Raw genomic sequence first — 26097 nt, 5'->3', positions numbered from 1 at the left:
CAGTCTTTCTCTGTAGCTCCACTCATTCAAGCACTTAGAGGGCTCCATTGCCTGGGATCCTTTTCTGTTGTTCTGGTAGTCAGGCACAGAGAGGGGCCCCCCTGACTGGGGTCCTACTCTGTAGTTCAGTGCTTCAGGCATTTCATGGGTCAGCCTCTTTATTGTTCAGCTACAGATGCTGACCTGTGGGGAGAGAGAGGCTATGGTGATGGCTCCACCCGCTATGCATGACTCAGCAGTATTGCCTTGCTTCCATGGCTGCCTGGCTTTCCTCCACCAGCATTTCCATTCATGATTTCCTCCCTCACATCCCCTTAATCTCTGCAGACAGGCTGCTGACTGTCTCTCCACAGTCAACAGCAGCCCTCACTCTGGGATTGCTCTATAATCCCTAAACTCTGGCTCCTAGCCACTGCGCCTTCCAGGGAACCAGCATTCCTGTCCGGGTATGTATGGGCGCGGCAAGGACTATCTTATTCTCATTCCATTTAGACTGCCACAGATCAGCTGTTTCACTCTCAGCCTTAAATGGTTCTCCTCTGAGTCAGACAGTCGCCCTGATATGGGGATTGGACCCCTGCTACAGTTCCCCTGCCCAGTGAAGGCAAGTCCAGACCTACTAACACTCCTGTTTTTTCCCCTAGTTCCTTCTTTCTACTGAGTTTTGCACAGTCCTACATATTCTTTTCCACTGGTCAGGTACTCCTGTCCACTCTCAGCTGGTGTTCTGCATGCAGTTCTGTGTCTGAAGGTATATTCCTGATGTATCCATGAAGAGACATGTACTCCACATCCACCTACTCCTACACCATCTTGTTCTCACTCACTTACCCCATTTCTGATCGATGCCATTATATTTTCAACACAAACTCTTAAGGCTGACAATAGTTTTCCCAACCACCTATGGCTGGTCCTCCCACTCCTCCATGATTCCCTCTGCCCAATTTTCCCTTTCCATCTCCTTCTCCATATATCAGAACCATTACATCCCTGGTTTCATGGTTCACACCTATCTATTTCCCTTTTTCATATTCAAGTCTGAGACCTGCGTCTTCCTGATCTATTGGAGATTCTTACAAGGGAATACAGTTAGAATCAACACACATGTGGGTTCAAAACCAATTTCTCCTGCCAACTAGCTGTGTGACCTTGTACAGCTGTCTAAGCCTCTAACCTGGTTTACTCCTCTGGCTCATCTCACAGAATTCCTTCCTGAAAGACTAAGTCCCCTCAGCCTTTCTAGGATTAGAAGGAGAAGGCAAAAGAGAATAAGATCTCTCTTATACAGTGGCTCTCTGGATCAGAAAGTTGTGCAGAAGAGCAGTGGGGGTGTCTGAGGCAAAGAGAGGGGACACAAAGGGAATGAGGAGACACAGGCAATGGTGAGACTTCTCCCAGATTCTGGGATGGGTGTTGGAAGGACTCACACAAAGCTTCTCTAATAGTTGTTCCCCTTTCACTCCATGAAGATGCCCTGCCCACAGCCCTGGGTGCCTGGTTTCATAGCCCTTTGCCCTTCTGTGCTCAGACTCTGGCCTGCCTGGCACCACACCCAGAATCCAGACCACGCAGACATGGAGAAAAGACTGACAGGAAAGACTGAATTAAACAGGGACAATGAAATGGGGTGTACAGACCTCCCTCCAAGCAGGGAGATCTGCAAACCACATTGATGGAAAGGAATTAGTTCAATTTGTATGAGGGTGATGGTGGAGAGAAGGAGGGAGCTGACCCCCTCAGGAGAATGAAGAAATGACCCAAGATTGGACCACAGAGCTGCTGTGCAAGGAGGGGTTCACAGGGAGGTGGAGGATACCATCCAGTAATGGGGGTGGACCACGAAGGGTGTGGAGCTGGTGAGGAGGGCAGGGACAGAAGGAGCCGGGGCCAGTGCTCTGGGCATCTCCTCACTGTCCACATTTATCACAACTCTGACTTCAAGTAAGGAAAGATGACGGGCATTGGGTGGAAGAAGAGGCTTTCCCAAGGACACAGAGGCTCAGATAGCCCTGGAACTCACCCCAGCAACCTACAAACACAGCAAGAAAGACAGATTCAGCCTTTAGTGATCACTGTCACCTGCAGGGAGCTGACTGTCGTCCGGAAGGGGTTTGTACCTCAGGAAGAAGTTGGCAACTGTAATGGAAAGGCTGGTCCTGCAGAAACCAGCCTGTGCCTGCTTCTTGGGTGACCAGCAGGACCCTCCTACAGGGGTTCCCCAAGGGGTGAGCAGAAAGAAGGCCAGGATGGAGGATGGTGCCCTGGAAACTGTCAGGAGGTTGAGGGGACGTGCAAGTCTTATACAAATACTAATCCTGCTAAGGGAGAAGGTCATGGCTTCTTTACTTGGAAGAAATAGATTTTTTTCTCAGTGACCATGAATTCCTTCACCATAACTTCCCAAGGGGCCATTCAGCAGACACGTCCCAACCTTTACCCCATCTGCTTCCCTTTGGTGAATCTGAAAGTAACATGACTTGTGGGGTCTCAGGAGCTTCGGACTACATTCTGGGTGGAAACAGCCACAGGACAGTTGGGAAAGAGGAGAGAAGGAGCCTGGGTGACACTCACTCACCTGAGAGCTGCAGGGGCCAGAACAAGAAATCTCTGAGATGTGAGCCCTCTTGGGAGACTCACTGACATAAATCTCTGCACAGAAGTCCTACAAGGGATGGCTGCACCAGGTTCCAGTCAGCACCCCTGAGCTTCCTGTGAATTGGAGAGCTGAAGGTCGCCCCCTGGTGACTCCCTGCAGAGTGTCAGGGGACACCATTGTCAAGAGTCAGAGCCACACACATTCAGCCCTATTTCCTCCCAGGATGGGTCCTGTGAAGAGGGGAAGGCATCTGTAACAAGGAAGGTGGAAGGGCCGGGAGTGAGAGTTAATTGTACAGTTTGTTTCCAGCCCTGTGTGGATGCAGTCCCACTACTTGGAGACATAACACTGCCTTCCAGTGCTGAAGTTCAGGCCCTTGGAAGGGTTGAGGGTTGACCCTATGTGAGTCACAAAAGGTTAGGACAGCCTAGGGTAAGAGGTACAACAGCTTCCTTGTGGCCCTACTGTGGATGATCATAGCATGGGTTCCTGCCCTTGCACACATCCATCAGACCAGACTTGCTTCACTCCCCAAGGAAGGTGTCCTGGCAAGAGGAGGAACAGGGCTCTTCCAAGGGTCTAGGCTGAGGATGTGTGCTGGAGTTCACTGAACTTCCTTTTAATGCATCTGTTGTTCTGCATTGTATGAACTGGGGACCTTGAGTCTCAGTCCACACTGTCCGCCATGACATCCATCTCAGTGCAGTCTTCGCCCCGCACCCCAGCCCTCTGTAGGATCAGCAAGGAGAGTCATGGGATTTAACATCACAAGCTTTCTACAATCTGAGAGGGATTCCTGGAGCTGAGTCCCAACGTCCTGAACACATACCCTCAAAGCATAAGGTGAATCAATGATGCTTTATTTGATTTCAGTTGGTTTGGTATATCTAGCTCAGTGTGTGTGTGTGTAAATATTATGAAAATCTGGAGTCTTCAGATCAAGCATGAAGTTCTAGGTCTGCATCTGAGTAGGGGACATGAAGTGACCTGAGGGCCTGACACCACAGACTTGAAGGACTCAGAGACTCTTGAGGATCCTCCTGGTCATGTAGACTCCCCAGCAGTCCCCTGTCTGACACTAAGCATTCAGAACAGGTTGAAGTTGCAGAGACACTTAAACCCTATCCTGTCTCTGCTCTCCTCCCCTAGTAATGCCATGGCCAACTCTCCTCTAGGAATATCCCCCTACCTGTGGACATAGCTACCACACATTTAGAAGTGCCCTCTCCCTGAAGACCCTGGAGTCTCACCCACAGCTGTGATGCAGTAGCTCCCTTGATTAGTTACTTCATGGGGACCCTCCCCACAGGGCTTCTGGAACCCATATATATAGCAGTTAAGCACATGGAAGGGCTGCACAGTCAAATCATTTCAGTTCCAATCCTGCCTCCAAAACTGTGTGACTGTGGGCTCTCATGCAGGCAGGAGTATGTTGAATCAAACCCTTTGGTCCTCAGACCCAACTGGACACCAAATAGATAAAAAGTTTCTTCCCAGTGAAAGACCTACACAGCACAAGAGAAAGGGACTTGTAAGTAAGGGTCCCTGAATTTCTAGAGAAAGGAAATCCCTGAAAAACACACCCTGGAAGCACAGAAGCAGGTGGACAGAGGAAGGGATCCACTCAGGCCACTACATGAGGGAGTCTGAAAAGGTCTCCATGTATTTGGACATACAGTAGCTTCCGAAGGACACCCAACTCATTGATAGTTTATGGTGAACAATGTTCAAATTCATATCTCCAAAGAAGATTTAGCTTCAGGACCAGGTTTCAGGCTTGAATACTCAGAGCTTTTGTGTGTCACAAGATTTACTACAGTGAAGAAGGGCAGAGAAAGCTTCTGACATAAATATCAGAAGGGTGATGGAGAGTGCCCCCCTCCCTAGTCTTATCAACACCTTATATACTTTTATCAGACCCACTCCCACAACATAGATATTAAGATAAAAAGATTAGTCAGAAGGTTCTTGTTAAGAAGGTGAACCATGTCCTCGAGCAAGATCAATTCAGTTCAGTTCAGTTCAGTTCAGTCGCTCAGTCGTGTCTGACTCTTTGCGACCCCATGAATCACAGCACGCCAGGCCTCCCTGTCCATCACCAATTCCCGGAGTTCACTCAAACTCATGTCCATCAAGCCAGTGATGCCATCCAGCCATCTCATTCTCTGTCGGCCCCTTCTCCTCCCGCCCCCCAATCCCTCCCAGCATCAGAGTCTTTTCCAGTGAGTCAACTCATCGCATGAGGTGGCCAAAAGTATTGGAGTTTCAGCTTTAGCATCATTCCTTCCAATGAACACCCAGGACTGATCTCCTTTAGAATGGACTGATTGGATCTCCTTGCAGTCCAGGGAACTCTCAAGAGTCTTCTTCAACACCACAGTTCAAAAGCATCAATTCTTCAGCGCTCAGCTTTCTTCACAGTCCAACTCTCACATCCATACATGACTACTAGAAAACCCATAGCTTTGACTAGATGGACATTTGTGGGCAAAGTAATGCCTCTGCTTTTTAATATGCTATCTAGGTTGGTCATAGCTTTTCTTCCAAGGAGCAAGTATGTTTTAATTTCATGGCTGCAGTCACCATCTGCAGTGATTTTGGAGCCCAAGAAAATAAAGTCTCTCACTGTTTCCATTGTTTCCCCATCTATTTGTCATGAAGAGATGGGACAGGATGCCATTATCTTAGTTTTCCGTATGTTGAGTTTTAAGCCAACTTTTCACTCTTCTCTTTTCCTTTCATCATGAGGTTCTTTGGTTCTTTGCTTTCTGCCACAAGGGTGGTGTCATCTACATATTTGAGATTACTGATACTTCTCCCAGCCAACTTGATTTCAGCTCGTGCTTCACCCAGCACCATTTTTCATGATGTACTCTGCATATAAGTTAAATAATCAGGGTGACAATTTATGGCCTTGACATACTCCTTTCCCGATTTGAAACCAGTCTGTTGTTTCACGTCCATTTCTAACTGCTGTTTCTTGAACTGCATACAGATTTCTCAGGAAGCAGATAAGGTTGTCTGGTATTCCCATCTCTTTAAGAATTTCCACAGTTTGTTGTGATCCACACAGTCAAAGGCTTTGGTATAGTCAGTAAAGCAGAAGTAGATATTCTTCTAGAACTCTCTTGCTTTTTCAATGACCCAGCGGATGTTGGCAATTTGATCTCTGGTTCTTCTGCCTTTTCAAAATCCAGTTTGTACATCTGGAAGTTCACGGTTCACGTATTGTTGAAGCTTGGCTTGGAGAATTTTGAGCATTACTTGCTAGTGTGTGAGATGAGTGCAATGGTGCAGTACTTTGAACATTTTTTGGCATTGCCTTTCTTTGGGATTGGAATGAAGACTGACCTTTCCCAGTCCTGTGGCCACTGCTGAGTTTTCCATATTTGCTGTCATACTGAGTACAGAACTTTCACAAAATCATCTTTCAGGATTTGAAATATCTCAACTGGAATTCCAGCACCTCCACTAGCTTTGTTCATAGTGATGCTTCCTGAGGCCCACTTGACTTCGCATTCCAGGATGTCTGGCCCTAGGTGAGTGATCACACCATCATGATTATCTGGGTCGTGAAGATCTTTTTTGTATACTTCTTCTATGTATTCTTGCCACCTCTTCTTAATATCTTCTGCTTCTGTTAGGTACATACCATTTCTGTCCTTTATTGCGTCCACCTGTGCATGTAATGTTCCCTTGGTATCTCTAATTTTCTTGAAGAGATCTCTAGTCTTTCCCATTCCATTGTTTTCCTCTACTTCTTTGCACTGATCACTGAGGAAGACTTTCTTATTTCTCCTTGCTATCCTTTGGAACTCTACATTCAAATGGGTATATCTTTCCTTTCCTCTTTGCCTTTAGCTTGTCTTCTTTTCTCAGCTATTTGTAAGGCCTCCTCAGACAACCATTTTGCCTTTTTGCATTTTTCTCTTAGGGATGGTCTTGATCACTGCCTCTTGTACAATGTCATGAACCTCCAACCAGAGTTCTTCAGGGACTCTATCAGATCTAGTCCCTTGACTCTATTTGTCACTTCCACTGTATAATTTTAAAGGAGTTGATTTAAGTCCTACCTGACTGATCTAGTGGTTTTCCCAACTTTCTTCAATTTAAGTCTGAATTTGGCAATAAGGAGTTCATGATCTGAGCCACAGTTTGCTCCCAGTCTTGTTTTTGCTAATTGTATAGAGCTTCTCCATCTTTGGCTGCAAAGAATATAATCAATTTGATTTCAGTATTTACCATTTGGTGATAGCCATGTGTAGAGTCTTCTCTTGTGTTTTTGGAAGAGTGTGTTTGCTATGACCAGTGCATTCTCTTGGCAAAACTCTGTTAGCCATTGCCTTGCTTCATTTTGTACTCCAAGTCCAAATTTGCCTGTTATTCCAGGTATTTCTTGAATTCCTACTTTTGCATTCCAGTCCCCTGTGATGAAAAGGATATCTTTTTTGGGTGTTAGTTCTAAAAGGTCTTGTAGGTCTTCATAGAACTGTTCAACTTCACCTTCTTGAGCATTACTGGTTGGGGCATAGACTTGGATTACTGAGATATCGAATGGTTTGCCTTGGAAACGAACAGAGTTCATTCTGTCGTTTTTGAGATTGCACCCAAGAACATTTCAGACTCTTTTGTTGACTATGAGGGCTACTCCATTTCTTCTAAGGGATTCTTGCCCACAGTCCTATATATAATCGTCATCTGAGTTAAATTCTCCCATTCCAGTCTATTTTAGTTCACTGATTCCTAAAATGTGGATGTTCACTCTTGCCATCTCCTGTTTGACCACTTCCAATTTACCTTGATTCATGGACCTAACATTCCAGGTTCCTATGCAATATTGTTCTTTACAGCATTGGACTTTACTTACATCACAAGTCACGTCTGAAACTGGGTGTTGTTTTTGCTCTGGCTCCATCTCTTCATTCTTTCTGGAGTTATTTCTCCACTCTCCTCCAGTAGCATATTGGGCACCTACTGACCTGGGGAGTTCATCTTTCAGTGTCCTATCTTTTTGCCTTTTCATACTGTTCATGGGGTACTAAAGGTGAGAATACTGAAGTGGTTTGTCATTCAATTCTCCAGTGGACCACGTTTTGTCAGAACTCTCCACCATGACTCATCCATCTTGCATGACCCTACAAGGCCTGGCTCATAGTTTCATTGAGTTAGAGAAGGTTGTGGTCCATGTGATCAGTTTGATTAGTTTTCTGTGATTGTGGTTGTCATTCTGTCTGCCCTCTGAGGGATGAGGATAAGAGGCTTATGGAAGTTTCCTGCTGGGAGAAACTGACTGAGGCGGAACCTGGGTCTTGTTCTGATGGGTGGGGCTATGCCCAGTAAATCTTTCATCCACTTCTCTTGATGGGCGGGACTCTGCTCCCTTTCTCTCGTTTGACCTGAGACCAAAGTATGGTGGAGGTAATGAAGTTTTAATGGTAACCTCCTTAAATAGGTCCCATGCATGCACTGCCATGCTCAGTGCCCCTGATACTGCAGCAGGCTACCACCGACCCACGCCTCTGCCAGAGACTCCTGGACACGCACAGACAAGTCTGGGTCAGTTTCTTGTGGGGTCACTAACCTCTTTCCTAGGTCCTGGTGCACACAAGATTTTGTTTGTGCCCTCCAAGAGTCTGTTTCCCCAGTCCTGTGTATGTTCTGGTGGCACTATGTAATCCTTAGCTCTGGGCTTAAAGAAAATAAGTTTCATGGGAGTAAGACAAAACATTGTAGAAAAAAATTTTGTCCTCTTTTCCTTCCTGAGAGCCCTGGACTCCTTATCAACCTACCTAAGAATGAACTCTCTTACTAAAGACATCAACTACATGGCCCCTCACCTTATGCACCAGGGGCAGAAGACTCAGAGTCAGGTCAATCATCCCCAACAGGTTCATGTACTGAATCTTCACAAAGTCCTGTTTGCTCAGCCACTGGTTGGGTGCAGTTGGTGTGGAGATGCCGACATTATTCACCAGACCCCAGAGTCCTGGGAAGAGTGAGGGTGAGAGGGCAACACAGTGCTGGGCCAGGATAGAGGACCCGTCTTGGTGCCAAGTCACCTTGGAACCCAGGGAGGACTTTAGGAGAGAGGCTGCAGAGGGAGCAGCTGTAGCAGAGACTCCCATGCTCCTGAGGGTTTGGGGAGACCAGACCCTGAGAACAGTGGGAAGACAGAAGATGTGCCTCCCTCCTGACTCTGTCTTCAAGGCCCAGCCCACTGCCTGGTGACAAGGGGAAAGAACCCCAAATAGGATGAAAGTGGGGGATGAAGATGAGGAAATCTAGTGAGTCCATAATCTGGCACTCAGAGGTTGACATTCTGGCTTTTCACAGCTCATGTTGTCTTTGCAGTCTTGATAAATATCCCCCTGCATTTTAGATTATCTGACAATCTTCAGGACTGAGTACACAAAACCTAATATGAAGGAAAGAGAGGAAAACAGACAGAGACAATGAAGAAGGGAGAGGAAGAAAAGAAATCGTGGATAAATGACAAAAACAAAAAGATGAGTAAAGTCTGAGTGCAGATTGGCTTGGTAGAGCAGATCCGACATCTCAGGTTTGGAGAACTTATTGACAGGACTGGTATTGACCTCTAGTCTTGGCCTTGAAACAACCACATCGAAACTGAGTTACTCCTATAGGAATCTGGGGATTCAAGCGTAGTCTGTCAGGAGGACACACCTGCCTCTATTAATCTGCCTTCCCCTAAATCGATTTACACTTTGCCCTAGAAATATTCACCCTCTCCTCCCACTCACAGGAGGCCACTCTGCCCCTTTACCTGCAGTTCACAGGTCACCCAGATTCATGTAAACTGTTTGCTAAACACAAAGACAGATACCAAGAGCTTAATGACTAACCAACTAACAGAATTCAGAGCCAAGAGCAGAGTCATGGGAGTTGAGTACAGGCTGTTGGAATTATTAGCACACAGACTTAATTCATCTGCTGCTCAGTTCCAAGCCTGCACTTGGAGGATTGTATATCCTCCTACCATATTTGACCAATGATCAAATTAATACATGTGATTAAAGTATAGGGAAGTGGGTAGAAAGACGTTTACCAAGACATCATTTATGTTGAATACAGTAAATAACATGTGGGAACCAATTACATTCATGCCATGATGTACTTGTGACTAAGCAGTGCTATTCTAAAGTATATAATATTCTTGCTACCGCTAAGTCACTTCAGTTGTGTCCGACTCTGTGCGACCCCATAGACAGCAGCCCACCAGGCTCCGCCATCCCTGGGATTCTCCAGGCAAGAACTGGAGTGGGCTGCCATTTTCTTCTCCAATAATATTCTTAATCATTATTTATTTTGCTCTGAAAAAAATTTTGTTATGTGTAAAATTGTTTACTTTCTCGGTGGAAAATTAGACTACACATTATAGGCAAAATGTAACATGGATGTGTAAAACGTTATCAGTTCATATCTGGGTGGTGTGATTGGTGTGACTGTAGTTTTTATTTTTTATTTTTTTATAAATCTATATAGTTTTATTAAGATAAAAAACTGACAGTGTTGATATGAAGTTTACATTTAAACAAAAGTTTTCACAAAAAACTAACACACGACTAAAAATTACAATGGAGTTCTAGATGCAGATCAAGACGATGTCAACAACTGATAGATCTCATGACTCAAGACAGCATTTTGGATTTTAGTTAATTCTTAGGACTAAAAAATTTGTTTTAAAGTGAACCACTGCCCCAGTATGAAAATTAAATCTTCTCCTGAGACCAGGGCTTTTGAAATCATTCAACTCTTGAACTTGTGCTGTCAGTGACTGAACCCTGCCACCAATGGTTTCAAAGTTCAAAAAACAGAGGCTCCAAGAGTTTTCCACCCTATGAGCACCAGCCCTTGTCTTTCCCTACTCACTTACCTCCTATACCACTCTCTGCCCTTCCCTAAATACTTTACCAGTGGCTTGGATGGAGAATCTGCTATTTATAACTTCACAATAGGAAAAGAAAGGGTCGTCTTGTCAGTTTCATGAAGTAGCACCTCTAAGACAGAAAGATCTGCCTGTGTATACACTCCAATAAGACTTTTCCTCCCCAACCAGTTTCCATCCCCCAAATGACAGCTTTGGTAGCTTCTTAGTCCTTTGTTGGGAACAGCATTAAGCTCAGGCAGGGAATACCTTGGCTTCTAAGTTTCAGGCATTCACAGCTTTTAAACAGTCTCTCACAGTCCTCATTTAGGTTGCCAATGACATTTTTTGAAAGGATACAATATTCTGGACACAAAACCCAATCATCATTAGTTGTTCTTTCGTTTCGTTTCCCCAAATTTTAACAAAAATGAACCTAACCCATCTCCCTTCTTTCCCACCCCACCCCACCCCACCCACCCCATAATACACCAGTAATAGCCAAAAACTACACACATGCTACGCTGTAAAAATGCAGAGTTAACACTATCAGGAAGAAGGCTGTGTGGGTTGTGGAGATGCTCTTTGAAGATCTACAGTATCTCTTGCTCTCCCACATCCCATTCTGCATTTTGTCCTTCATAGAAGGCCCTTTGCTTTTTTTTTAAGCAAAGTTCAGAACGGACCGCCTTGAAACACTGACCCTCCTTTCCCTCCACCGGGACGGGTGTGCAAACTATACAGCATGGAACGGCTTTAAAGCACTTGGGCTGCTGTAGGGCACAGAAACTATACTGGCTCTTCAAAGGACATCTTCTCAAGCCACCTTTATGGTGTCAAGACAAGTAGAACTCCTTCTTTCCCCACTTGAAACCCACAGTCAGATGTGACAGGGGCTGGTATTCAAGAAAGTTAATTCTTATCATCTTTTTTGTCATCATCCTCTGAGGGGTAAGAATGCCACGTCGGCCTTTCCTCATAGAAGGATATGACAACCTGCGGGCACTTGACATTGGCTTCCTTCGCAGGGACCAGGTCAGCCTCATCAGAGTTCTTCCATTTCATTAGGAACATGAGTTCTCCACTGGAGTCCGTAGCTCCAATAATCCTCTCTGGTTCCAAACCCCGGGCAAAGCCTCGTGGCTTTTCTGACTCTTCTTTCTTCTTCTTTGGCTTGCTCTCCTCCCCCTTATCTTCCGAATCAGAATCAGCTTTGCGCTTGCCTCCCTCTGATTTATCTGTCTCGTGTGCTGTTTTCTGTGACTGCAGAAACTCAGCAATGAGGTCAGGGCAATCCAGGTTCTCCTCTGGTTCCCATGTGTTATCCTCATCTGAGAACCCCTTCCACTTTAGGAGATACTCCACTTTGCCCTTTACCACTCGACAGTCTAGAACTTTTTCCACCACATATTCTTCTTCCTATTCTTCTAGCACCTCCTCCACTTTCTTCTTGTTTTGTTTTTTCCCCATAGTGCCCGCCAGCTTTCTGGTATAAAGGATGACGCTGCTCAGAGCAGCGCCCACAAGCCCGAGAGGAATCGGTGCCGCGCTACTGGCTGGTCTTGTCCGGCCGGCCGGGGGAGTGGCGACCAGCAAAGCAACAAGCCGGGTGACCGCTGTCGAGCCCCTTCACTGAAGCGGCGTACTGCAGGCCCCGGCCAACGGCCCTCCCCTCAGACGAACAAAAGAGCCTCGCACTCTGCGCTGCCTGCCGCCCGCTGACTGTAGTTTTTAATCTGTGCACCCTTCCCATTTTCCACAAGAATCATGTTTTACATGTATTCTAGAATGAAAGGAATTATAGTTCTCTCTTACTCTCTTATGATACATAAACACTGTGGTAAAACACAAACATACACAAACAAAGAGAAAAACAAAAAAGAGAGAGAAAGTGACCCCATAGTAGTTTTCTTACCTCCTTTAATGAAGGCCAGAGGGCTCAGTGTCATCACTGAAATTGGGTGACACTGAGCCCCAAGCAGGATGACTATGGGTCACCAGCAAGATCATGATCAAGTGCTGAGAACACAGCCTGGCTCCAGCCCTGCCCCCAGCCAGCCATGCACCTTCCAACCAGAATCTCCTCCAGGAATTCCACCCTGATCACTCAGCTTCAAGAAACTCAGACCTTCTTCTGAGAGGAGGGGACACCAGACAGGAAGTCTACAAGGCACATTCCCATCAGGGAAAACTCTCCCCCAAACTACAGAGCCTCCAGGGCAGGAAGTGGGAGTGGGGGATGGAAGAGGCTCATCTGGTCAGCTGAGTGAGGTGAAGACGGCAGGTAGGACTGCATGTCCTGAGAAACACCTTGGAATATTCTCCCGGGAACTGTCAAGGGGTCTCCCCTTCACAGAGACAGAAACCATCTGTCCCACACACTCTCCTCCACCCACGCGGCTGCTGCAGCATTGCTCTCTGTCGCTGTGATGTGGCACATCCCCTTCTCTGGCCTGTCTGATGTCTGGTTGCACAGCTGCTCATTCCCAGGCTCCAGCAGACACACAGCCAGGACCCTCAAGCCTCGCAGGTCCAATGCCTGGCCAGCAGGTTCCCAAAGCCTGAGCCACAGCCCATGATGAAGACAAACTTGTCCTGGAGTTGGCTCACCATCTGCCTCTCCAGGGCAGGTAGCACAGGCCATCAACACCACCAGCTTCAGCCACATGGCTTTGCAGGGGAGAGACACACAGAGGCTGGGATGAAACTAGAATCTGGCTAGTGTTCAGACATGAGGAATTAAGAACACATATGATATTTGTTGGCCAGTCAGGCTCCAGGCCATCTGGCATGGAGTCCTCAGGCTTATCATGTTCATTCTCTTTGGTGACTATTATTAATATAAATTCTGACCCCAATACATGGTTTTTATTTTTTTAATACACTTGACCCATTTCTACCAGATGATTTTGCACTTGCAAAACAAGTCTTTAAGGATAACAGTAGTTTATCCAACCTCATTTTCCCGGTTTTCCTACTCCTCTTTATTTCGTTCCAGCCATAACTCCCCTTCCCACCCCTACTCCCACACATATAGAACCCTTACATTCAAGATTTCATGGATCACAACCATCTTCTTATATTTATTTTATTTACCTCTGAGACCTGGATCTCCTAGTTCTTATAAATCAAGTGAAATCACAGTGAAATCAAGTCACCTGACTTCAAACCCAGCTCTGCTGCCAACTAGCTGTGGGACCTTGGGCAGCTGGCTTAGCCTCTGACGTGGTTTCCTCCTCTGTCTCAGCTCATAGAATTCCCTCCTGAAAGTCTAAGTCCCCTCAGCCTCTCTAGGATTGGAAGGAAAGGGCAAAAGAGAATAAGGTCTCTCCTGTTAACAGTGGTTCTCTGGACCAGAAAGGTGTTCAGAAGAGCAGTGGGGGTGTCTGAGGCAAAGAGAGGGGACACAAAGGGAATGAGGGGACACAGACAATGGTGAGACTTCTCCCAAAGCTGGGATGGGTGTTTGCAGGACTCAAAGAAAGCCGCTCCAACAGTTTGAGAGGGTAACAGGCCAGAAGGCCAGGTGTCTCCAAAAGGAGGAAATAGGCTGCAAGTGTCAGACATTTTTTATTTCTCTCTTAAATGGCAAGAGGAAACAAACTTATATAACAAAAATATAACAAAGTATATATAAAATATATACAAAATATATATAAACAAACTTATATAACAAAAGTATAACAAAGGGTTATATTTTTCCCCTCTTCTATAGAAATTTAAAAAGAGGATTCTCTTAAAATTCTGTGTTGCCATGACACCTGGTTCCACCTGAACATAACTTTTCTCAAACCTTGAGCATTTTTCTTATGGAAATGTTTGTCTTAAGCTATGCTAATGTACTATGTATACCCTCGACTCTGTCTTCAAGTTGGTTCCCCCTAAAGGCTCAGAACCAACTTGACAAACCAGTATGTTATACTCATACATTGTTCTCCTAATCGATGTTAATAAAGCAGTATATTTGTATGGAAATCTGCTTTTCTTCAAGATATATGTCAATCATTTTTTGCCCCCGGATGACTCACCTGTTGCCATTCTCTGAGTTTTGAGACATTTCCTTTCTTTAATTAGCAGACTGCTAGTAGCTATATAACATCCAGCTAAAGACTAGCAGTGGGGCACCCATTCTGCTGCCTTCTGGTGTCTATGTGAGAAGCTTTCTGTATCTCTTTTATACTTTAATAAAACTTTATTACACAAAAACTCTGAGCGATCAAGCCTCGTCTCTGGCCCGGGATTGAATTCTTCTCCTCCGGAGGCCAAGAATCCTGGTGTCTTTCGTGGTTCAGCAACACCTTTCAGATTGTTCCCCTTTTAACCCGTGAAGATGTCCTGCTCACAGACATGGGTGCCTGGACAAAATGCCCTCTCTCCCCTTCTGTGCTCAGACCCTACCCATCCCAGCACCACACCCAGAATCCTAACCAGACACTGAGAAAAAGCAGATTGGAAACCTGAAAAACATTAACTGGAATTCTAACTCTTCCAAGCAATGAAACCTGTAAACCACAATGATGGAAAGAAATTAGTTCAGTTTGTATGAGGGTGAGGGTGGAGAGGACGAGGGAGCTGACCACTCAGGAGACTGAAGGAAGGTCCCAAGATTGGATCCCCAAACAGCTGAACATGGAGGGGTTCACTGGGAGGGGGAGGATACCATCCAGGAATGGGGGTGAACGACAAGGGGTGCAGAGCTGGTGAGAGGGGCAGGGACAGAAGGAACTGGGGTCAGTGCCTTGGGCATCTCTTCAGTGTCCACGTTTATCACAGTTCCAAGTCAGGAAAGGCTACAGTTCCTGGGTGGAAGGAAAGGCTTCCCCAAGGACACGGAGGCTCAGATGACCCTGGAACCCACCCCAGTAGCCAACAAACACAGAGGAAGACAGATACAGCCTTTAGTGGTCACTGTCTCCTGCAGGGAGCTGACTGTCATCCTGAAAGGGGTTGCCCTTCAGATGGCAGTCAGCAGCAATAATGAAAAGGATGGTCCTACAGAAACCAGCCATTGCCTGCTTCCTAAGTGACCAGCAGGAACCCTCCTACAGGGGCTCCCCAAAGGGTGAGGCTGAAGAAGGCCAGGATGGAGGATGGTGCCCTGAAAACTGTCAGGAAACCTGGGGCACATGTCAGCATATAGACACTAACCCTGCTAAGGGAGAAGGTTGTGGTTTCTTACTTGGAGATTTTTTTTTTTTCCTCAGGGACCATGAAATCATCAACTGTAAATTCCCACAGGGCCATGCAGCAGATTGGTGCCAGCCCTCAGGGCATCTGCCTCTGTTCTGTGAATCCTGAAAGTTACAGTGTGGGTTTGGGACCTGTCAGGAGCTCCACACTACATTCCAAGTGGGGAAGACCACAGGAAGATTAGGAGAAACCTGAGACAGGAGGCTAGAGTGACTCTCACTCATCTGGGAGCTGCAGAGCCAACAGCAAGACGTCTTTCAGGGGCCACCCTGTCAGGGAGACTCACTGACTAAAATCCTGGGAGGTTCAGCTGGGCCACATACCAAGGCAACAACTGTCAAGACTATATGCTTGGGATCAGGGAGTCGCACCCTGGTGGCGATCTCCCAGTCTCAGGAGGACCACAGTCAAGACACAGATCATTCCACATCCATCCCCTCATCTCCTCCCAGAACAAGTCCTCTGAAGAGAGAGAGGCTTAGAAAACAGGGGGCCGGAAGGGGCCAAGAGTGAGGGTTAATTGTGCAATCTTGTTTCCAGCCCTGTCTACTGTCCGCCTACTGGAGTGAGCTCTCAAAATGGACAGACAAACACTCCCCTCACGTCCTAAGTATCAGACTCTGGGAGGAGATGGCATTAGGGTTGGGGAGCCAATGAACCTGTTCACCAAAACCACCAGCACAGCCAAGGGGAGGAGGTGGGAGACTGCCTTGTGGCTGCTGTGTGAACTCTGGCATGGGTTCCAGCCTCTACTCACGTCCATCAGACCAGACCTGGCTCCTCGCCCAGGGAAGGCAGCTGGAAGGAGGAGGACTGGGAATCTGCTGAGGGTCCAGCCTGAAGACTCGCCTGGTGTGCACTGCACTTCTTTTTCAATGCATTTGTTGTTCAGCCTTGTCTGAGTTAGAGCCCTTGTGTCACAGATCAAACAGGTGGCCATGGAACCCATCTCAGTGCAGCCCTGCGTCCCCCAACACCTTGTGGGACCAGTAACAAGGGTCAGGGCTTATAACCTCGGAAGCCCTCTGACATTCTGGAGAGGATTCATGGGAGTGATTCCAAACCTCCTGAACACATCGCCCCCAAGGCATAAAGTGAATCAATGATGATTTACTTTATTTCAGTTGGTTTGGTGAGACTGGTACTGTTTGTGTGTGTCATAAATAATAATTTGAAAATCAAGTGCCTTCAGTTTAATCATGAAGCCCTGGCATGCATTCTAGTAGGTGACCTTTTCAAATGAAATTTTAGGGAAAAAATAATCCATGGAAATTCTTGTTTCCAAAATGGATGAAAACCTGGTTTCTATATCCAAACTTGCCAAGGCCACTGAATTGGCACCCAGACTGTTGGATCAGTCTGATAGTCACTCTTCATGACCAACAGACACCTTCAGGGAAAAGGGGCTTATATCCGCTTGTTCATCATTTCTATCCTGGGGAAGAGGGAGGCAGGACATGGGAAAGATTCATCTGAAGAGGTTGACAGAGCCAAAGCACAGGGCACTGAAACTCCCAGTGTCTCATGTCCTCCCCAAAGTACGGTTTTTCACAGCTGATGTGGGTCATAATGCACAAGGGACAGAATGAAGACGTGAGCATCTGACCCCAGTTCCTCAGGCACAATCTTGTCTCTTTCTAATTTCCCCAAGTCCTAAGCAATGACCCAAGCAAAGGCTGGGGAGCGGGTGGGGAGTGAGGCGGACTGTGTTCTCTGGCTCTGTGAGATTCCCCCTCTCCACTCTATTTCCCTCCCTCCATGTGTCCTCTCCCCACCCAGGACCTAACTCCCTCCTACCATGAACCCCACTCTTGCATTACAGGGCCTTAGCAGGACCAGAGTAACCCCAGTACACCATGAGATCCACCAGGAAGCTGGGCAGGTAGCTCATGGGGAGATAGAAGAACTTGTCGTCCCAGCCAGCTGAGTGTCTGGTGTGGGGGTGGCAGGTGGTCAGAGCATCCTCCATGCAGTCAGTCACCAAGGACAGATTTCTAGCCCTCGGTGCCTTCAGAAAATCCGATGCCTTCATGACTGTCCAGAAGGAGACACCATCCTAGTTATTCTCATTTTCCAGCCCTCCCACTTCCAGATCAACTTGACTTCCCAAAAATTCTGTTCTCTTCCAAAATCATGGTCCATACGAAATCAATAGATATCTCTGCAATATGTCCTAGCACATAGCAAAAAATGCACTTCCACACTAAGTTAGTGTCGTCTAGTACCTTTTCAGGGAATATGTATACTACATACTGGAGGTCTGTACCCACACTAGATATAGAGGCACCTGGAAAAAGGTGGTCCTAACACCAGTGTGACTCAGCTGGTAAAGAATTTGCCTGCAGTGCGGGAGACCTGGGATCGATCCCTGGGTTGGGAAGATCCCCTGAAGAAGGGAGAGACTACCCACTCCAGTATTCTGGCCTGGAGAATTCCATGGACTCTATAGTCCATTGGGTCACAAAGAGTTGGACACGACTAAGTGACTTACTTTCACAACACCACTTTGCCATGATTCCAGGAGTGTATCCCTTGTGGCATCAGTCTCCTTTCCAAATTAAAAGGGTTTCTGAAGAGAAACTGTTCTCTAGATCTACCAAGCCTCGATCCTTCACTTCTGTCACCAGTTGACCAATCAGAGACCTTGGGGATGAGCTCGTATCCGCACTGTGTGGGTAACTCAGAGCCTGGAGGATGGGACTGAGACTGGAGGAGGTACTAATGATGCATTTCTGAATATTTTCCCAAAGCCCACAGCTTACTCACAGTCAGTAAGGAAATTGTCTCCATAGAGTTCCTGGATCTCTGGCCTGGCATGATCCCATGATGCCTGGAGGTTTCCATTAAACACTTCATCTTGGGTCATATTGGTAGGGAAGTAACTGGGTTTAACCATAGCCAGTTTCACTCCAAAGTAAGAGAGCTCCCTCCTGTAATGTAGACAGGACAAGGGACAAGAACTTGAGAGGTCGTACAAGCAGAACATGAAAGAACAGTCAGACAGCAGTACAGGGCTGGGTGAGATGGGCTGGGAGCTCTCAGGAGTTGTGAGATGAGAAGCCAGGGAGAGAAGCTCATGTTGATGTTACTGCTTCTCTATAGAGTTTGACCATTTTCCCAAGTATTTAACACCCCATGCCTACCAGTTCTACATCCTACCAACTGTGCTGCAGAGCATCACTAAATGCTGCCTCCTCCTGTTCCTCTCACGCCAATCAATCACCACATTTGCACATTGTGTCTTTCCATAGTGCACACCTCCTGTCTCCCCTCACCGACCCCAGTATCCCCTCTGTCCTCTAAGGAGCATTCACCAGTCTGTGGACAGAGCTCCGATACTTCTCTCTGCAGCCAGTGGTCTCTACCACTGATTTGACAGGGTAACTCCCTTGACCAATTGGTTCAAGGGGTACACATCCCCCCAGGGCTTCCAGAACATAAATACCACAGCAGTTGAGCACAGGAAAGGCCTGCACAGCCAAATCCTATCCGTTATTGTGCCTCCAATAATTGCTGACCATGGGCCCTCCTACAAGGCAGGAATAAGTTGAATCAAACCCTATAGGCCTGGGACCAACTGGGGATGGAAAATATACGAACATACTTCTCATCAAGAAGACCTACACAGTGAGAGGGACCTAGAAGGAAGAGTTAATAGGTCTGTGATGTATGAAAACCCTGGTAGGACCTCCGCCTTAACCCCTTCCCTGCCTCAGTGCTCAGAAGGAGGAGAAGAGAAGAAGGGACTCCCTCGCAGACCATTACCTGAGGGAGTCCGAGAAGGCCTCCACACTGTACTTGGACATGCAGTAGCCTCCACCAAAGAGAGCCAGCTGGCCCGTGATGCTGGAGATGTTGGCCACACAGCCCCTCCTTTTTCACCCCAGGGTCACCATACTCAGAGTCATGTCAATCACCACCAAGAGGTTAAATCCAGAATCTTCACGAAGTCCTGTTTGATCAGCCACTGATTGGTTGCCATCATTGTGCAAATGCCGGCTTTATTCACCAGACCCTAGAGTCCCGGGAAGAGTGAGGACAAGAGGGCAACACTGTGTGGCCCCAGGAGTGAGGACTGAAGCAAGTCACCCTCCAACCCGGAAGGATTTTAGGAGAGAGGCTGCAGGGGAGGGGCTGGAGTAGAGACAAACATGCTCCTGGGGGATTGAGGAGGCCAGACTCTGTGAGCAGTGGGAGGACAGAAGGTGTGCCTTCCCCCCGACTCAGTCTTCACACCCCACCCGCTGACTGGTGACAAGGAAGAAGAACCCCAGTATTGATGAAGGCAGGTATTGAGCTGAGGAAATCTAGTGGGTCTATTGTCTAGAACTCAAGAGTGAAGTTTTGGGTTTTCACAGTCCATGGTGTCTTTGAAAGTGAAAGTCACTCAGTTGTGTCCTACTCTTTGTGACCCCAGGGACTATAGAGTCCACGGAATTCTCCAATCCAGAATACTGGGTGGATAGCCTTTCCTTTCTACAGGGCATCTTCCCAACCCAGGGATCGAACCCAGGTCTCCTGCATTACAGGCAGATTCTTTACCAGCTGAGCCAACAGGGAAGCTCAAGAAGACTGGAGTGGGTAGCCTATCCGTTCTCCAGTGGGTCTTCCTGACCCAGGGATCGAACCAGGGTCTCCTGCATTGCAGGCAGATTCTTTCCCAACTGAGCTATCAGTGGTGTCTTTGCACACTAATAAATGTTCCCCAGCTTTCACGATGTTCTGACGGCTTCAGGACTGAGTGCTCAACAGTTAGTACGAGGAAAAGAGAGGAAACAGAGACAATGAGGATGGGCAGAGAAGAGAGGAGAAAAGGAATCGAGAGATGAAGGCGAAACAGAAAAAGATGGCTGTCACTGGGTGCAGACTGGCTGGGTCAAACAGACCTGAGACCTCAGGATGCCGGGAACTTGGCGGCAGACCTGGTATCGACCTCTAGGGCCTGGGCTTGAAGCACCCGCATGCCAATACTGAGCAATGTGTCCCAGGAATCTGGAGCATTCCAAGGGCTATTTGGGAGGGGGAGGGCAGGGATGCCTCTCCTTATCCTTGACACCCAGAGCATCACCCCCTACCCCAGAAAACTCCACCTTCTCCTCCCCCACACACAGGAGGCCACCCTGGCTTCATCTCCTTGGTGCAAATTCACCCAGCTTAAAGGAAACCACTCTCAAGAATCCAAGACACAATCCCAAGGTTTTAAAGTAAACCTTTAGCAACCATAGGTTTCATGGCGGCAGCAGCAGACATTTAAGGTTGCTGGGGTAAGGGAACCAGAAGTTCCACACAGAGAGCTGAGACCCTGCCCTGCTCGGCAACATGCCTGAATTGTAGGATGAATACAGTCCAATCATTTGTTATCAAAGACACAATCAACGTACACAGTTATAGTGCAAAGATATCATTTCTGTGGAATATGGTGAATAAAATATAGGAAATGGTTATGTATCATACCCTGAAGTACTTTTCAGGAAGTGATGCTGTTTTAATGTGTAGTATTTTCTGTTATAATTTATGATGTTTTTGAAGAGACTTTTATCATGTTCTAAATCTATATATTTTCACATAGTAGAAAGAAAAGGATAAATATAAGCAAATATAAGACCATGTATGTCAAAATACTAAGAGCCCTTATCTCTGGGTGGTGAGATTTTCAGTGTTTGGCATATATCTCCATTTCCACAATGATCATTCTTTCATCACTTAGATGAAAGAAACTAAAGTTCTCTCCTTCCACTGCAAAACATAGGCAATTTCTAATAATTTAAAAAAAAAATCAGTAAAGAAAAGAAGAAAAGCAGAGAGAGAAAGAGACCCCATAGTAGTTACTTGACTTCCCCTAGACAAGTCCTGAGAACTCAGTATCATTATTTGAAAGTAAATGACATTAAAAGCCAAGTGGGATGCCTATGGGTCACCAACAAGAACATGATCAAGTGCTGAGAACACAGCCCAGCTTCAGTGCTGCCCTCAGCAGCCTATCAACCAGAGTCCCCACCTCCACCCCTCCTCCAGAAAGTCCACCTTGATCACCCTGCTCACACAGCAGCAAGAAAGCCAGGCTTTATACTAAGACAGGAGGAGATACCAGACAGATAGTTTACAAGGACACTGTCTCATCAGGGAAATCTCTCCCCCACACCGCAAACCCTCAAGGTCAGGAGGTAGGGGTGAGGGATGGAAGAGGCTGGGTGAGGTGAAGAAGGCAAGTGGGTCTTCACATCCAGGAAAACACCTTGGACTCTTCCCCAGGGTGCTGACAATGGGTCTCCTCTCACGCAGAGAGAAGAAGTAAACAAACAAGAAATCTGGGCGGTACCTCTGTCCCCCACACACTCCTTCACCCACTCGGTGGCCGCAGCGACACTCTCTGTCTTGGTGACGTCCAGGATCACCGTCTGCAGCCTGTTGATGTCTGCTACCTCAGTTGCTCAGCTCCCTGCTCTGTCAGACACGCAGCCAGGACCCACATGCCTTGCAGGTCCAGCTGCCTGGCCAGCAGGTACCCGAAGCTCGAATCACAGCCCGTGATAAAGACAAACTTGTCTTCCCAGTAACAGTGCAGGGGGTAGTACAAGCCCATGAGGACCACCAGTTTCAGCCACATGGGTTTTTAGGGGACGGGCACACACAGGTTGGGGTGAATAGTGTCTGTTTAGTGATCAGACAGAAGAAATTAAGAACATGCACGAAGGTGATTGGCCAGTCAGCCTCCAGATTCTCTGGCATGGAGTTCTGAAGATTTCCTGTTCACCTTCTTCAGTGATTATGACCGACTCTGATCCCAGTACTTGCTTTTGGCTTTTTGGCACAATTAATGCACTTCTCATTGATACTACTGCATTTCCAACACAAACCCTTAAGGAGGACAATACTTTTCCCACCTCATTTTCTTGGTCCTTGCACTCCTGCCTGTTTCCCCCTGCCCACCTCTGCCCTCTCAATCCTCACACACCCACACACACATTAGACATTTTGGATCCCAGATTTCATGGTTCAAAACCAAATTGTTCCCTTTTTCTTACTGAAGGCTGTGACCTGGGTCTCCTAGACTAGGAACATTCTTATAAGGGGATACACTTGGAATCAAAACCCAGCTTTGCTGCCAACTAGCTGTGTGACCCTGGGCAGCTGGCTTAGCCTCTGATCTGGTTGCCTCCTCTCCCTCAGCTCACAGAATTCACTCCTGAAAGGCTAAGTCCCCTCAGCCTCTCTAGGATTAGAAGGAGAAGGCAAAAGGGAATAAGGTCTCTCCTGATACAGTGGCTCTCTGGATTAAAAAGATGTTCAGAAGAGCAGTGGAGGTGTCTGAGGCACAGAGAGGGAACACGAGGGGAATGAGGGGACACAAGCAATGGTGAGACTTCTCCCAAAGCTGGGATGGGTGTTGGCAGGACTCTCACAAAGCTGCTCTAACAGATGTTCCCCTTTGTCTCCAAGAAGATGTTCTGTCTACATACCTAAGCGCTGGGTTCCATTGCCCTCTCCTCTTCTGTGCTCAGACCCTGCCCTGCCCAGCACCATACACAGAGTCCAGACCACCCAGATGTGGAGAAAAGACTGATTTGAACCTTGATATATTATCATTAATTGGAATGCTAACTCCCCCAAGCAGGGAGTTCAATAACTGGAAATGAATTAGTTCAGTTTGTATGAGAGTTATGATGGAGAGGAGCAGCAAGCTGCCTGCTCAGGAGACCGAAGAAAGGACGGGAGACTGGACAGCAGAACAGCTGTGCATGCAGGGGGTTCACAGGGATGGGGAGGATACCATTCAGAAACAGAGCTGGACCACCAGGGGCACAGAGCTGGTGAGAGAGGCAGGGGCAGGAGGAGACGGGGTCAGTGCCCTGGGCATCTCCTCACCGTCCACGTTTATCACAGCTATGACTCTAAGTCAGGAAAAAAAATCGGCACTGAGTAGAAGGAGAGGATTCCTCATGACCCAGAGGTTCAGATGCCCCTGGAGCCCATCCCAGCAGCCAGGAAACACAGAGACGAGGACAGATTCAGCCTCTTGTGGTCACTACCACCTGCAGGGTACTGACTGCCGTCCTGAAAGGAATTGTCCCTCAGGTGGCAATCAGCAGCAGTAATGGAAAGGATGGTCCTGCAGAAAGCAGCTTCTGCCTGCTTTCTGGGGGACCAGCAGGACTCTTCCACAGGGGTTTCCCAAAGGGTGAGGAAGAAGGCCAGGATGGAGGATGATGCCTTGGAAACTGTCAGTTAGTCAGGGGAAGATGCAAGTCTTATACAAACACTAACTCTGTAAAGGGAGAAGGTTGTGGTTTCTTTACTTGGAAGAAACAGGAGATTTTTTTCTCTGACCATGAATTCCTTCACCATAAATTCCCACGGGTCCATGCAGCAGCCCCATCCCAGCCCTCACACCATCAGCTTGCCTTCTGTGAGTCTTGAAAGTCATATGATGACTTGCGGGGTCTCAGGAGCTTCAAACTCCTGTTCCAGGTGGGAACAATGACAGGCAGGTCGGGAGAGAGCAGTAAGAGGCAGGAGCTGGGGTGACACTCACCTGGGATCTGCAGGAACCAGAGCAAGAAAACTTTCAGAGGAGTTACTGTCAGGGAGACTCACTGACAAAAATCTCTACATCTTATGTTCTTGGAGGGGTAGCTGGGCCACATTCCAGGGCAAAACCTCTGACCCACATGTGATCCAGAGCTGACACACATACCCCTTGTTGTAGCCCCAGAGCATCTCAGCGGGGACCACTGTCCTGCATAAGGCCACCCCAAACCCACTGCTTGTTCTATACCCAGGACAGGTCCTCTGAGCAAGTGGAGGTGTAAGTAACAAATGGAGGAGCTGGAAGGGCTAGGGAGTGAGGCAAACTGTGCAAGCTTGTTTCCAATTCCAATCTGAAGTGGAGACTCTAAAAAGTGCAGACAGGCAGTGTGTTGTTGATTGGAGGGGTTGGGGAGTCACCGACCCCAGGTAACTCACAAAGGCCAGGACAGAACAGGGAAAGAGTGAAAACACCTTCCCTTTGGCACTCCTGTGGATCTTCATAGCATGGGTTCCTGCCCCTGAAAACATCCATCAGAGCAGATCTGGTTCCCTCCTCAAGGAAGGTGGCCTGGAAAAAGGAGAAATGGGGCTCTGCTGAGGGTCCAGGCTGAGAATGTGACCTGGTGTGTCCTGCACCTTTTTTCCAGTGTGTTTGTTACTCTGCCTTGTCTGAGTTGGGGCCCGCGAGTCACAGTCCCCAGAGTTGACCATGGAACTTATCTCAGTGCAGCCCTGCATCCCCCAACCCGTTGTAGGACCAGCAAGGAGGGTCAGGGTTTGTAACCTCACAAGTCCTCTGACATTCTGTAGAGGATTGCTGGAGATAAGTCCAGACCTCCTGAACACAAACCCTCAGGGCATAAAGTGAATTAGTGATGCTTTACTTGATTTCAGTTGGTTTAGGTGTATATGTGTGTAAACAAAAATATGAAAATGTGGGGTCTTCAGATCAAGCAAGAAGCTCTAGGTTTGCATTTAAGAGGATGTGGATCGACCTTGAGGGACTGACACACCACAGCCTGAAGGATTCAGAGATCCTTGAGAATCCTTCTGGTCATGATCATCTCTTCAGCAGTACCCTCTCTGACACCAAGCCATTAAAACAGGTTTGAGTTTCAGGGGTCCTGCAGCATCTGACCTCGCTCTCTGTTTACTCGAAAATGGTGAGATTGTTCTATAACATAAAGTTCCCGTAAACATGCTATCGGAGAAGGCAATGGCAAGCCACTCCAGTACTCTTGCCTAGAAAATCCCATGGATGGAGGAGCCTGGTAGGCTGCAGTCCATGTGGTCACTAAGAGTCAGGCACGACTGAGTGACTTCACTTTTCACTTTCACACATTGGAGAAGGAAATGGCAACCCACTCCAGTGTTCTTGCCTGGAGAATCCCATGGACGGGTGAGCCTAGTGGGCTGCCATCTATGGGGTCGCACAGAGTCAGACATGACTGAAGCGACTTAGCAGCAAACATGCTATCATCTCAATTTTTAACAAAAAGAGATAAAAATTCAATTTTTTAGTTGACTCTTGGAGAAGTCCCTCCCACTCCAATTTGCCCTCAGTCCAGAAATCTGTATGACTTTATACAAATGTCTTCTCCACTGAGTCCATACACAGACCTTCATGACAGCAGAGGACACACAGAGATTCAGAGTCTCTGCAAGCACTAGGACATCAGGGGAATTCCTGCCCTGATCACAGTAGGTGTTCAGTAATCATTAGCAGAAAACATAAGACTGGGCTCCAAAAGTGACTCCCACTCTCCTCCATTGGAGGGTGGGGGAAGGGGATCTGGGCTGGGGGACCTGGCAGGTGGCAAAGGAGGGAGGGTAGTGACTCTATAGGAGGGGACCCAGGGAGGACGGCAGGGAGGGTTCTGGTGAGAGAGGCTACATG

The 26097-nt window shown here is 47.4% G+C and overlaps 3 pseudogenes; all 3 read right to left on the bottom strand.

Moving 5' to 3' along the window:
- Nucleotides 1-13149, bottom strand: part of LOC129536276 (retinol dehydrogenase 16-like) — a 34620-nt pseudogene extending 21471 nt beyond the window's left edge.
- On the bottom strand, nucleotides 11162-12184 carry LOC148777626 (chromobox protein homolog 1 pseudogene; annotated as a pseudogene).
- A 4338-nt stretch (nucleotides 13150-17487) lies between the features above and the next one.
- On the bottom strand, nucleotides 17488-22278 carry LOC129536548 (retinol dehydrogenase 16-like; annotated as a pseudogene).
- Nucleotides 22279-26097: the final 3819 nt, after the last annotated feature.

Source organism: Moschus berezovskii, chromosome 6, assembly GCF_049115385.1.
Source record: "Moschus berezovskii isolate FMDL1 chromosome 6, NW_MosBer_1.0, whole genome shotgun sequence".
NCBI classification, from domain to species: Eukaryota; Metazoa; Chordata; class Mammalia; order Artiodactyla; family Moschidae; genus Moschus; species Moschus berezovskii.
The sequence above is the reverse complement of the archived record's forward strand: the minus strand, read 5'-3'. Positions and strand labels throughout refer to the sequence as shown.